We start from the raw sequence: 12,091 nt of genomic DNA, 5'->3' as shown, positions 1-12,091 counted from the left end.
GTTTACTCCAAATATAAATCTTAAAAGGGAGGATGTAAAAAAAAATACACACACACACATATAATATATAACTCTAAGTGAATAAAGCAGGATCTAGGGAATCAAAACCCTGCAGTACTCACCTGTTGAATCTAAGTCACCTTCAGCCTGGGCCCCACAGGGTGAGAAGGAGCAGTGACAACTGCAGACATGATGCATGATAAACTGTTTTGCTCTGTTAACTACTGAGGTTGTGTTTGTTGCCACTGAATAATCTAGTCTATCCTAGCTGTTCTCAGCAGCATTGGACACTCACATCCCCAGGATTTCACTTCACTTTAGAGATCTGAGGTGATTTTGTGCCACTTAAATAATTAAATACAACAGATGTCATTCAAAAATGTTGTGATGTCATTTGAGAGGGTTATTCAGGGTGTCCAAAGAGCCACACTGTCAGACATGGGCGTCTATTAATGAGTAATTATATCCATGATGGGGTGAGGTTATCTCGGGCATGTGAATAAAATGGGCCATCTCTGTGAACTTACTCCAGTTACATCTTGGTTCAACATGGGCGTAAGATGCTAAGAAAGTGAAAATGTGGGATTTCATCCATTTTATGTTGCTTTAGTCCCTGTCTGACCCTGCCTTTGACCCTAACCTGCTTCATCAGAACATTAGATTATCTTTACCAAAAAACTTTGAGATACAATGCACATACCACACAGCTCACTCAATTAGAGTATGCCATTCAACTGCTTTGGGCATATGCACAAGTGCAAACATCACTACCATTTTAGAAACTTTGAGAGCTTATCACCCCCCCCTCTGCCCCCCCATAGCCCTATCTAGAAGGACTTTGGTGGGATGACTAGTTGCATATGTGCTCTTTCCAGGGAAGAGTAAAGTTATGACTTTCATCTTAATAAAGTCCTCTAGTGCAAGAAAATAAGGAAAACAATCAGGGCCTTGCTCATGTGATCCCCTCTGTCCTGCCAGCCTCTGCCCCCTCCCGGCGGGACAGCTGTGGACAGCCTCATCTGCGCAGAGAAAACTGTTGAGACCCTCATCTAAGTTGCACTCCCTCATCTCCTCCACCCTTCTCCCCCACATTATCTTAGTGTGTTTCCTTCGTAGCAACTATTTCATTATTTTTTGCTTTAACGTCATTGAAATATAATTTATAGACAATAAAATGTGCCCTCTTAAGCAAATAATTCAATGTCTGTGCCTGCTAATTACCACTCAATAAATAGGCAGCACGTCTCACCCCACCCCCCAAATTCTGTTCTGATCCTCCAAACTCTATCATCTCCACTTCAACCCCAGCCCCAGACCACCCTTTTTATCACTACAGATTAGTTTGGTCTGTTCTGGATTTCATACTAATCCTAATTCACATTTTTCACTTGTCTATCTATTTCTTTTTTGCCTCTACTACTAGATTTTTTTTATAACCATGCGTACCAGCACAGAGTGTCTAGCACGGAAGCAGACAGCGTTGCAATGAATGAATCCCACATCGTTCTATTTATCAGTTTTCATTTAAAAAAGTGAAACATCTAAATATTCAAAAGCAGCAGTGAGGGCTTTCATTGGAAGGGTTAAGGAACTCGAGTCTCTTACTGTCTTCTGCCTTCTTGCTTTCCTTGCCCTGCAGCTTTGTCATCACAGCCTGTCAAAAGGTGGCCGTAAGTGGAGGCGACGAGCGGGATAAGTAGTCACATTCTTTCATCTTTGGACAAAATGTGTTATTTCAGATGAAGCAGTAGGAGTAGTCTCAGTCATTTCTGAGCTTTCTGCTTTGTAGATGAAGACATTTCTAAGTGCATCATGAAAATCCATGTCCTTGGTAACGAGACCAGAGGTCAGCTCATCCCGTGTCTCCACTTCTGAAAATACACTGGACCTTTATGTCCTACAAGCGATGTTGTGGCAGCTCTTCTAATTTTGACAAAATATGTCTCTTACTGTGACCTAACCAAACTTGGAATCACCTACATGTGAACTGGCATCTCTCATGCCTGCACGGGGGAAGAAAGGATCCCGTTGGCATCTCTGCCTTCTGGATGGAGGCACTGAGAGGAGAGCCCCTTCTCCAGGTGTGTTTCCTTGCTTCCCTTGCACCATTCATTTCCAGTTTGGCAGGGCACACCTCCCCCTTCCGCCAAAGTTCTGAATCTCTTTCTCTCTCAACTATCTAGGACACAGGAGAATTAACCTACTCATGTAGATTACCGAGGCCCAGCCCTCATTAACCTCGATATTGAAAGAAATTCAGCTTTTGGGGAAATGCCCTCCCACTTGGCATAAATAGCAACATTTTCATGAACTGAGGAAAGGGGCTTTTTAGGAGGAAGTTCATCCAACGCAAATGTTTGCTTCTAGTAAGTGAAAATTTCACATACATTATACCCTTGGATTAGTGGACCCCTTTATAAGGCATTGTAGAATTATATCCTTGATGCTATTTTACATTTTGTATTTTCTTGATGTCCTTATGAATAAATTTTTCTCCCTCCCAGTGAGTATTTGACTGCTATTTGTTGAAGGATTGAACACTTTATTTTTTTTTAAATTGAGATAACATTGGTTTATAAAACTGAGAACAATAATACCATATGATTTAGCTTTTCCATTTCTGGTGTCTAGCCAAAAGATATAAAAACTCTACTTCAAAAAGATACAGGTGCCCCTTTGTTAACTGCAACACTATTTTAATAGCCAAGATATGAGAACAACCTAAGTGTCCACCAACAAACGGATGGATAAAAAAAGATGTATATATACACAGTGGAATATTACTCAGCTACAAAAAAAAGAGGAAACTGTAAATTGAAGTCAAATATACCTTAGAACTCCTCTGCTCCAGACACTAGGCTCTCTGTCCCCCACCCCTTTTTTTTTTTTAAAGATTTATTTATTTATACAAGCACTGGGTACAGTCAGAAGCGCAGGAGGGTGAGAGAATTCACCAGAGCCAGAGCAGGTTGCAGAACAGGCAGACTGACGAAGTGCACTGCTGAGGGGAGCAGCGGGCATGGCAGGAGAGGTCTGCATGCCTTGTGGGACCCTAGCCTGCATCCGTGGATCGAACCAGGGATGGAACCCGTGCTGCAGAGGCTGTGGGCAGCTTTGCAGCCCAGCGCTCAACTGCTGCGCCACCAGGGGAGGCCCTCTGTTCCCTTTTTGATGACCTTTGCTTAAATGGTACTGAATTGATTTTAGTCATGTCCTCATTTCTTCTCTTTGGTAGATGTTGCTTTTGTGGGTGACATTAAGTTTGGGGAGACAATCACTATTTGGGGGGGTGGGGAAGGGCAGAGCGACGATAGGATATAAATTTATAACCTGGACAAATTAGAGAAAGGCTGATTTGAACCTCAGAGAAGGCAAAAACAGGAAGGAAGAAAAGTCATTCAGAGCAGCCCAGATTAGGACCTCTGGCAGTAGAGTTTCTGGAAGCAAAAACCTATTGTAAGAAAAGTTGGATAAGTGGCCCATGTGCAAAGAAATGGAGGCTTGTGAAGCATATTTTTTCTCTCTTTCTCTTTCTCTCTCATTTTGCTAAGTCTTTATGACACCCCTTCACCAGATGAGAGTCAAACTTTTTCAAGAAGTCTGGGAAGATTTTCATAACTATTCATTTCTTCCATTCCTCTCAAAATAGTCACTACTCTTTTCTTGGCCCAGGCCAGCAGGCAAATATTTAATGGCCCACAAGAATGAGTGGACACAATTTAGAGCTGTTTTGGTCAAATTGTGGGTCATAATCCATTAAATGAGTCTTGAAATCCGTTGAGTGGGTTCCAACTAGCACTAAAAAAAAAATCAGAGAAAAGAATAGAAAATATCAGAGTATTGTGTATAGGGTGAGGATAAATAATATTTGTGGAACTCTGTTTTAGTCTGTATGGAAATATACTAGACTGCAATATAAAATTTATTTTTGTGGATTGTGGTTAAAAAAGGTTTGAAAACAATTGGTTTACAGCAATCAACTTTCAGACATTCTTTTCTTTTCTTTTTTTCAGATATTCTTTTAAGAAACTTTTTATTAGGAAAAATATCAATGATACATAAAACTAGTAGTAATAGTAAAAATAGGCCCTGTTTTAGCCTCATCTGAGTTTCCAGTGGTCTTTTGTAGACAATACAATCTTACTTGCTTTCTTCAGTCATTAATTTTTATTTCTTGCTCCATCTGTCAAAAGCAGGGGACATTTCGAAAAGAATTGAAGTAAACTTTCCTGATGGTTTGAGTTGTGTGGCCCCCCTTGAAGGCAGTGGAATTTGAGACTACAGAATAGAGCCAGGTGGAACCTAGAATGTCTAGTTCAATCCTTTTGCTCTACAGATGAAGAAAGCGAACTCTAGGGGAGAGAACTGAGTTACCCAAGAGAGCTTCTCATTTACTGTCCCCACACAACGAGGAGCCTGAATTGGGTGTGGGGGAGAGGTCACCCTTTCACAGACAGGAAGCCAGGATACAAAGAAGCCACATACCTGAGCAGCAGTGCCTCTGACAATATCATTAGTGAATCATGAATAAACATGAAGACTTCTCCTTCCCTCTCAGCAATTTCCTTCTTAAGGTTGGATGAAGCAAGTCAACATTTGGATGGTGTGTGAAGAGAGGGAGGGATGGATGGATCAGAGCAGGGAAACAGCAACTCCCCTTGAGGTCCGCTGCTTTCTTCAAAGGCCCATCGGCATTATCAACATTGTTCCAGAAACGTGTGTATGTGCTGAGTGTTTTGGCTCCACTAGACAATACTGTCCAGCATGCTTCCAGTAATGGCTCTGGATGGTTTCAGAAGTTACGCGTAGAGCAAACCATCATTTCATAAGTTCCAGCTACAAGTGCAGTGTGGAATTGGAACTAAAGAGTAGGTTCCCATAGAGAAAACTCTAAACTGAATTAAACAAAGACCTCACAATACTGGAGAAGTTTTCCGTGCCCCTATGTGAGACAATGCACGTCCAGCTACAGATACAGAGTAAATGTCCAATAACTGGTAACCATTTTATTTACTTATGCATACAAGAGCTGGGGTCTAGGCCAGAGGAGCAAGGAGGTGGCGGGGAGGTTGGGAGGAGGTGAGAGGATTCACCAGAGACAGAGTGGGGAACAGAACAGGCAGATCTACTGAGATACACTGCTGAGGGGAGCAGTGGGCGAGACAAGAGAGGTCTGCTCTGCCATGTGGGTAGCTCCCTGGCTGGGATGAAACTCAGGCTGCAGTGGCTGGTGATAGCTTGATAGCACTGAGACTTTAACCCCGGCACCGCCAGGGAGGCCCACTGGTTGTCTTAAACCTTCTCTCATAAACATTTGACCAACTACCTCCTTGATCCCCCTTCTCTTTCTTGTCCTTCAACTTCACAAAGAAAACAGAAGCCAGAGACTGAAACTCCCTCAATTTCTCACACCAGTTATGTAAGTTCAAGTCCTTCCATTAGAAACTGCTTTGCTATACCCCAGTCCACGTCCGGTTTTTCACAGTCAATATCCTCAAAGGGCGGCCTCCTTTGCCTCGCTGCCGACTCACTCCTCAGCCCACTCTAGTCTGTCATGTCGCTCCACCAACACAGTTTTGTGAAGGCCTCTGGCAACCACTCCGGTGCGCAATCCTGAGAAACTTCTTCAATCCCCATCACAGCTGACAATTGCTTCTTGTTGAAACTTCTTTCCTGGTTCTACTTTCTTGGTTTTACTCCAATGTCTACATTTTCTCTCCCCTTTTCAGACTCATCTGTCTACCAGCTGCCATGGAATTGTCAGGGCTGACGTAGGCCACCTCGCCCTAAGTTAGCTCACCCCCCGTCCCAGTTTGGATTCACACCTTTGTGTTTCCAACATTTCTATTCAACAGACTCCTTGAATCTCACTAGGGAATCAAAGGCCCTTTACATTTAACTGATCCAAAACCAAATTATAATCTTTTCTTCCAAACCTGGTCTTCATCTAGGGCTCTTCGTGTCTCTGAAATGACTCATGTTGATACAGTGATGCACGAGGATCATCTTTGCCATTTCTTTCTCTCCTGTTTCTCTTGGACTATCTTTGACCAAGTTCTTCTGAACATATTTTTAAAACCCTCTTGATTCTGTCAAATGAATTTCATCTCCTTCTCTTCTTCGTCCCTCACCTCCATAGCCCTGTACTCACCCAAACTGCTGCAATAATTTGCACATAGCTCCCCTCACCTCTTCAATCCTCTCTCTATTCTGCATCAAGTAGATGGTATTTTGTTCTGGCTGTTTAAACTGACCAAGACACGCCCGCTGCTCCCCTTAGCAGTGTATTTCAGTCGATTTGTCTGTTCTGCTCCCCACTCTTCCTCTGGTGAATCCTCTCACCCCCACCACCTCTGGCCTGTGCCCCAGTTCTTGTATGCATAAATAAAAAAATCTTTAAAAAAATAAAATAAACTGATCAAGACACTACTGTCTATAGAATGAATGTTTTCTCTACTAGCTTTTTCTATTACTTTGGAAATTTTAGATTCTATTTCTATTATTTTTGCATTTCATCTTAAGCATTTAATACACATTTAACTCGACACCATCTAAAGTTAATTTCTATGTCTCTCCTGCTATGGTTGCCTTGGGTTTTTTTTAATTAATATTTTATTTTATATAATTCTTACATCATTTTTCATTTTTGCACAATGTATGCATTTTCATTTTGGTTATATTCCCCATACAATTCCCACCCCCCTTATTTTGACCCTAGTCCTTCCTCTCCCCTTCCCTTCCCCGCCCTCCGTGATGTGTCTCTGGTTTATAGTTGCTTGTTGATTTTGATTTTTACTTTGTATTAATTAGTCTTTTTCCTGATCCCTTATTTAGGTTTTCTAGATTCCTGCTATGAGTGAGACCATCCGGTATTTTTCTTTATCTTTCTGGCTTATTTCGCTGAGCATGATCCCTTCCAGCGCCATCCATGTTGCTGCAAATGGCATGAGTTTATCTTTTTTGAATGCTGAGTAATATTCCATGGTGTATGTGGACCACATCTTCTTGATCCAGTCATCTATTTTTGGGCATTTGGGCTGTTTCCAAGGCTTAGCTATTGTAAACAGTGCTGCTATAAACATAGGGGTGCAGGTACCCTTTGGAATTAATGTTTCTGTGTCCTTTGCATCCCACTCTGGGCTTAATTTTCTTTCTTGATAGAGAGTTCTTTCTAATGCTTTCTTGACTATCTATGAAACCCTTTTCATTCTTTGTCTCAAAAATATTTTTTGCTCTTCCTCTTTAATATAGTTTGTGTAGATAGGCAGAGAAAACTAACCGCAAGGCAATGCTCATATTAGACTAGAAACACTCCTGGTAGCTTTCTTTAGTTACTTGCTTATTCTAATTGTTCTAAAGTGAATATTATTTGTATAATTTTTCGAAAGTAAAAAATTACAAGAAAACACAGTAACATGTGAAATGTTTTGATCACTGACCTATCAAATCTATGCCAGGTCCTCATGTATTCTGATCATGTTTCGGCAGGATTTTCTACAGGAGAAAGTGATGTAGAAGGTGATGCTGTTACCATGGTACCCTACAGGCAGTTCCCAAATGAAGGAGCCCTTCATTCTAGGCTCAGTTTCAGCTGCTCTGGGTTGTATTTATTTGCACAACTTCAATGCAAATGGGTCTTTAATCCTGTGTTTTGCCTGATACTGGAGATTATTCCCAGTGAGGAAGTGCAAGTCTGCCTTTATACAATACTTGAAACTGGAGTGTGAACAAGTCATAGCCAGCACCCACTGTACCTGGGAAGTGTAGCTGCATCTTCCTCTCTGCTTTCAAAGCAGGTTTTTTGGGCATGTTTTGTTTTTTGTTTTTATGGAAGTTATGCTCAAATTGTTGAAAGCAGCATCTGTCCACAGGATGGAAATCCAGAGCACAATCCAGGTTCGCTACTGAGTCACCAGATTTCAAAGAACAGTATTGAAAATTTCTAGGGAGAGATCACAGTCAGTGACACTACACTAAAATCATTTTTTCAGCTGCTCAGAGAGCTGGTCAGGTAGAGAAATTTCAATCTGTTCACATAGAACTTCGGTTTAGTAAATTACTCCAAATAGCCCTTTTATTTTTAGCAGATTGTGTTTGGATCCTTGTTTTCTCTTGGGTTTGGATTTAAAACAATTTTTTTTTCCTGGTTCCTATCACACTGAATCTTGTAGGTTATATGAGCTCCAAGTTAGCTTCTCACATTTGTAGCCCACAGATTTCTTCAAAACAAAAACAACCAAACCACTCCTCACTCAAAATCTATTTGGTAATAGGCATTTCCAAAATGGCTCTGGGAGATTTAACTTAAGGCAGACATCTTACCTTACATGTGGTAGGTATTCAGTAAGGGTGCAATGATTTCAGGGTTCCCTGAAGAATACCGAGGAAAGCTTCAACATGAAAAATAAAATTGTGGGACCTCTATGTAATAGATGGATACGTGGAACATTCACTTACTCTCATTCCCTTCAGAAATCCCACTAATAAGGGAGCAAAAAGATTTTAAAGAAGACCTAATCTTTAAAGGCAACGAGAATAGAAAGCTGCAAAGGAGCAAGATAAGTGATAACTAAGCAGCCAATAGATAGATAAAGCAGAAACCAGCTTCCCTGCCTCCTCACAACGGTTAAGGAACTTTGTGAGGAGGGAGGGAAGCTTTGGCCAGAGTTGATGTTGGGGAGACAGTGCTGTCAGCAGAGTGATTACATGAGGTTTGCACACTGTCTATGGAAACCACCAGCCTGGTTTCCCACCCTCTCAGATCCTTGGAAACCAGGACTTTATTCTCCAGGCACAAGGCAGGTGGATTTTTGCTTGCATAATCTGACCCATCTAAGAGAGAGATAAAAATGATAGTATCAGGGATTCCCCACTAAAGGTTCCAATGAGAAACTCTATACCAGGATTGCTGAAGCCAAAACAGTGACATGTCAGGGTGACTTTGCTGCGGGGCTGTCCTGGGTATTGTAGGATGCTCAGCACCATCCCTGCCACTCCCCATGAGCTGCCAGTAACACACTGCTCTGTGCCAACGCAGCAGGCAGCAGGTGCCCCTGTGCACTTGGATCTACTGCTCAGTTTCTTACTGCTTTATTCACTCTTAAGTGAGCTGATAAGAAATAGTCAGAAGACTCCTAGAAGGAAATATGGAGATAAAAACAAACTTTCAAAAAAGTTTAGAGGAAACACAGACTATGCAGGGAGGGGGGAAAAAAACCTCAAAAAATGAATTATTATCTAGAGAGAAGAGACAGTACATAGGAACACTCACAAATTAAAGATTATGAGCATTTTTTAAAAGCAATAAAAGGAATGCAAGGAAAAGCTGAGGAAATCTCCCATAAAGCAGAGTAAGGAGATGAAGAATTGAAGAGGAAAATTTGTGTTGTGGTTTTTGGCTTGTCAATTTCCTCACTATATGGTTTGAGCAAGTCATTTAATCCCTTTAAGCCTCAAGTTGGTAAGCAGTAAAATGAGAGATTTTATTGAGTTGACAAACAATTACTGATCAATTCCCATGGGTCCTGTGGATAAAGAAATGAAAGGTACAATTGACTTTATATCCAAGGTGGGACACACGTAGACTGACAGGATAAACACAGACTGTTGGGGCAACACAGAGGACCAGAGACTGAGGTTTATTGAGCATTTTACTCTGTGCCAGGCAGTATGCTCCCAGCCACCAGCAACCCTATCAGCATTTTACACTGGGGGGGATCAATGCTCAGAACTGCTGAGTAATTTAACCCGAGTGGTACAGAGAGAAACTTTAACTGCAGAGCAGGCTTTAGCACCCAACCCTTCAAGCTTCCACATCTTTTCCCCCTCAGTAACATGCATAACAAAACCTAAATAAGGAAAAAGTTAACAGGTCAGAAAGAATTCCTGAGAAGCTGGTACTCTAGGGCAGGATGGGTCTCGACACCAGTGTGGATGGATTCTGGGGACCTTGGGAAATCTGGAGACTAAATCTCTTCCTCGTGGGTCAGTTTCCTATGTCTGCCTCTATTTATAAAGCTTCATGAAGCAAATATTTGTGTTCCTATTATATGCCTTCTCTCGATATGCTTACACACGGCTGGTAAGGAATCACCAGGCAGTATGGGATATATTTTTTGTTTTTGTAGTGATGGAAATGTTTTATTATCTTTTTTAAAAAGGTATTTATACATATTTTTGCACTGTTGTTCATTCTCCTCTCAGATGTAATCCCCATAAAACTACCACCACCAAGACACCCAGTTCATGCCATTCACAGCAACGTGGATGGAGCTGGAAGGGATTATCCTCAGTGAAATAAGTCAGAGGGAAAGAGAAAAATATTAGCTGGTTTCACTAATAGGAGGAACATAGGGAAAACATATAAGGGATCAGGGGAAAAAAAAAGACAAAACCAATTTGGAATATTGTCTGCCAGGAGAGCACCTAACACCGATGTGCAGAGGATGCACAGGAGCCTGCACAGCTGGATGTAGCCTGGAGGAAAACGTCCAGACAGAGGAAAGGCTTTGCAGGCAGAAGGCACATCACACGCCATGCCCAGAGGCATGAGTGCTCTGATGCATTTGGAGACTGTAACTGGTCCAGTCTGCCTGGAATTTAGGATTTAAGGAGAAACTGTACAAGATGAAACTTAAAGAGACAAGCAAGAGCTAGTTTATGTAAGCCCATATACCATGCTAAAGAGTTTGGACTTTTAAAACGTTATGTTAATGTCGAACCATAAAGAGGAGGGCAAAGACAGGAGTTGCAGTGTAGGAAGACCCTTATGGTGGCAGCACAAAGGGTGAACTGGAGGGGACTAAGTCTGGAGGCAGGGAGGGCTGAAAGGAGGCTAATGAACTATTCAGAAAGGGAAAGGTAAGTGCCCAGAACTAGGGGAGTGACAGAGAGATGAAGAAAGGCAGATGGAATTGAGAGCTAGATTCAGATACTTAGCTTCCAAGGACGCTCACTCTCCTCCTGCTAAGATTCCTGCCCCAAATCCCCTTCACAGAGCTGATGTGCAATTTGTGAGAGCAGGGAGACCCATCTGCAGTAGTATTTTGCCCACTTGTGCCCACATTTATGTCATAGTTCCCCATCTGAGGTCTGAGCAGGGAAGCGGATTTGAGGTCACCGAGTTGAAGAAAACCAGTGGGCAATGTGAGGGATGGGCATTTTGAAAGAGAATGTTGTAGAGCAGCCCCGATACAAAACGGGGTGCCTGACTGTGGGTCCTCACCCGCGCGCATAAAAGGACTTATCAATGCTCTACTGCAGGCACACGCAAAAAGTTAATAAAAGATTTATTTACAGGGGAAGGGGAAATGAGGAAATGTACAGCTCTGGGAGAAAAGTGGGAGACAAAGTTTTAAATGAGTCCTACCCGATCCGCCAATCTGGAATCCCAAATGGCACTCTGAGAGCTGGCTGCAAGCCAGGAGCCGTGAAGCCAGGAGGCGAGCGACAGTGAGCCCCCCCAAGGCCCACGTGTTTGGTTTTTATATCCAACCTGGCTGCCCAACTCCACCCTCAGGTCCCAGCCACCCTCCCTTTGGTGGTGATGGGATTTGTTTTTCCCAATGTCTTGATGGCTTTAGTCTGGAGTGGGAGTGGAGTCCACAAAGCCTGTATGGGATTAGCTCAGGACATCATTTCCCCCTAACAAGAACAGTACACATGGATGTAAGGAAATTTGGGAGAGGTGTGCACTGGAGAACTGCACAAAGAGCTGCATGATTGGAGTGCAGGGAGCATGTGGGAAGAGGAGAGGCCAGGATACTAACTTGTGTGGGTCTGCTACTCCTAGGCAGCCTATTCAGCCGCCATTTTGTCATCTAAACAAGGTCAAAGTGGTCCGGCCAGTTAGGAACAGGAGCCCAACCCTTAAGCCCTTCAAATCAAACAAGAGCACAAAGCTGGATCACACTGGGAAGGTTGTGCATCACAAGGTATGTCCAGAATGCCCGGGGGGCTGAGGACCCATGTATAACATGTGCATCAGGAGGTATGTCCGGAATGCCCAGGGGGCTGAGGACCGATGCATAACACATACTCCCGACTTATACATCACGAGGTATGACCGGAATTGCCCGGAGGGCCGAGGACC

The sequence above is a fragment of the Talpa occidentalis genome, unplaced genomic scaffold, assembly GCF_014898055.3.
Source record: "Talpa occidentalis isolate TD23 unplaced genomic scaffold, MPIMG_talOcc4v2.1 talOcc4.11, whole genome shotgun sequence".
NCBI lineage: Eukaryota > Metazoa > Chordata > Mammalia > Eulipotyphla > Talpidae > Talpa > Talpa occidentalis.
This window is presented reverse-complemented; position numbering follows the sequence as displayed.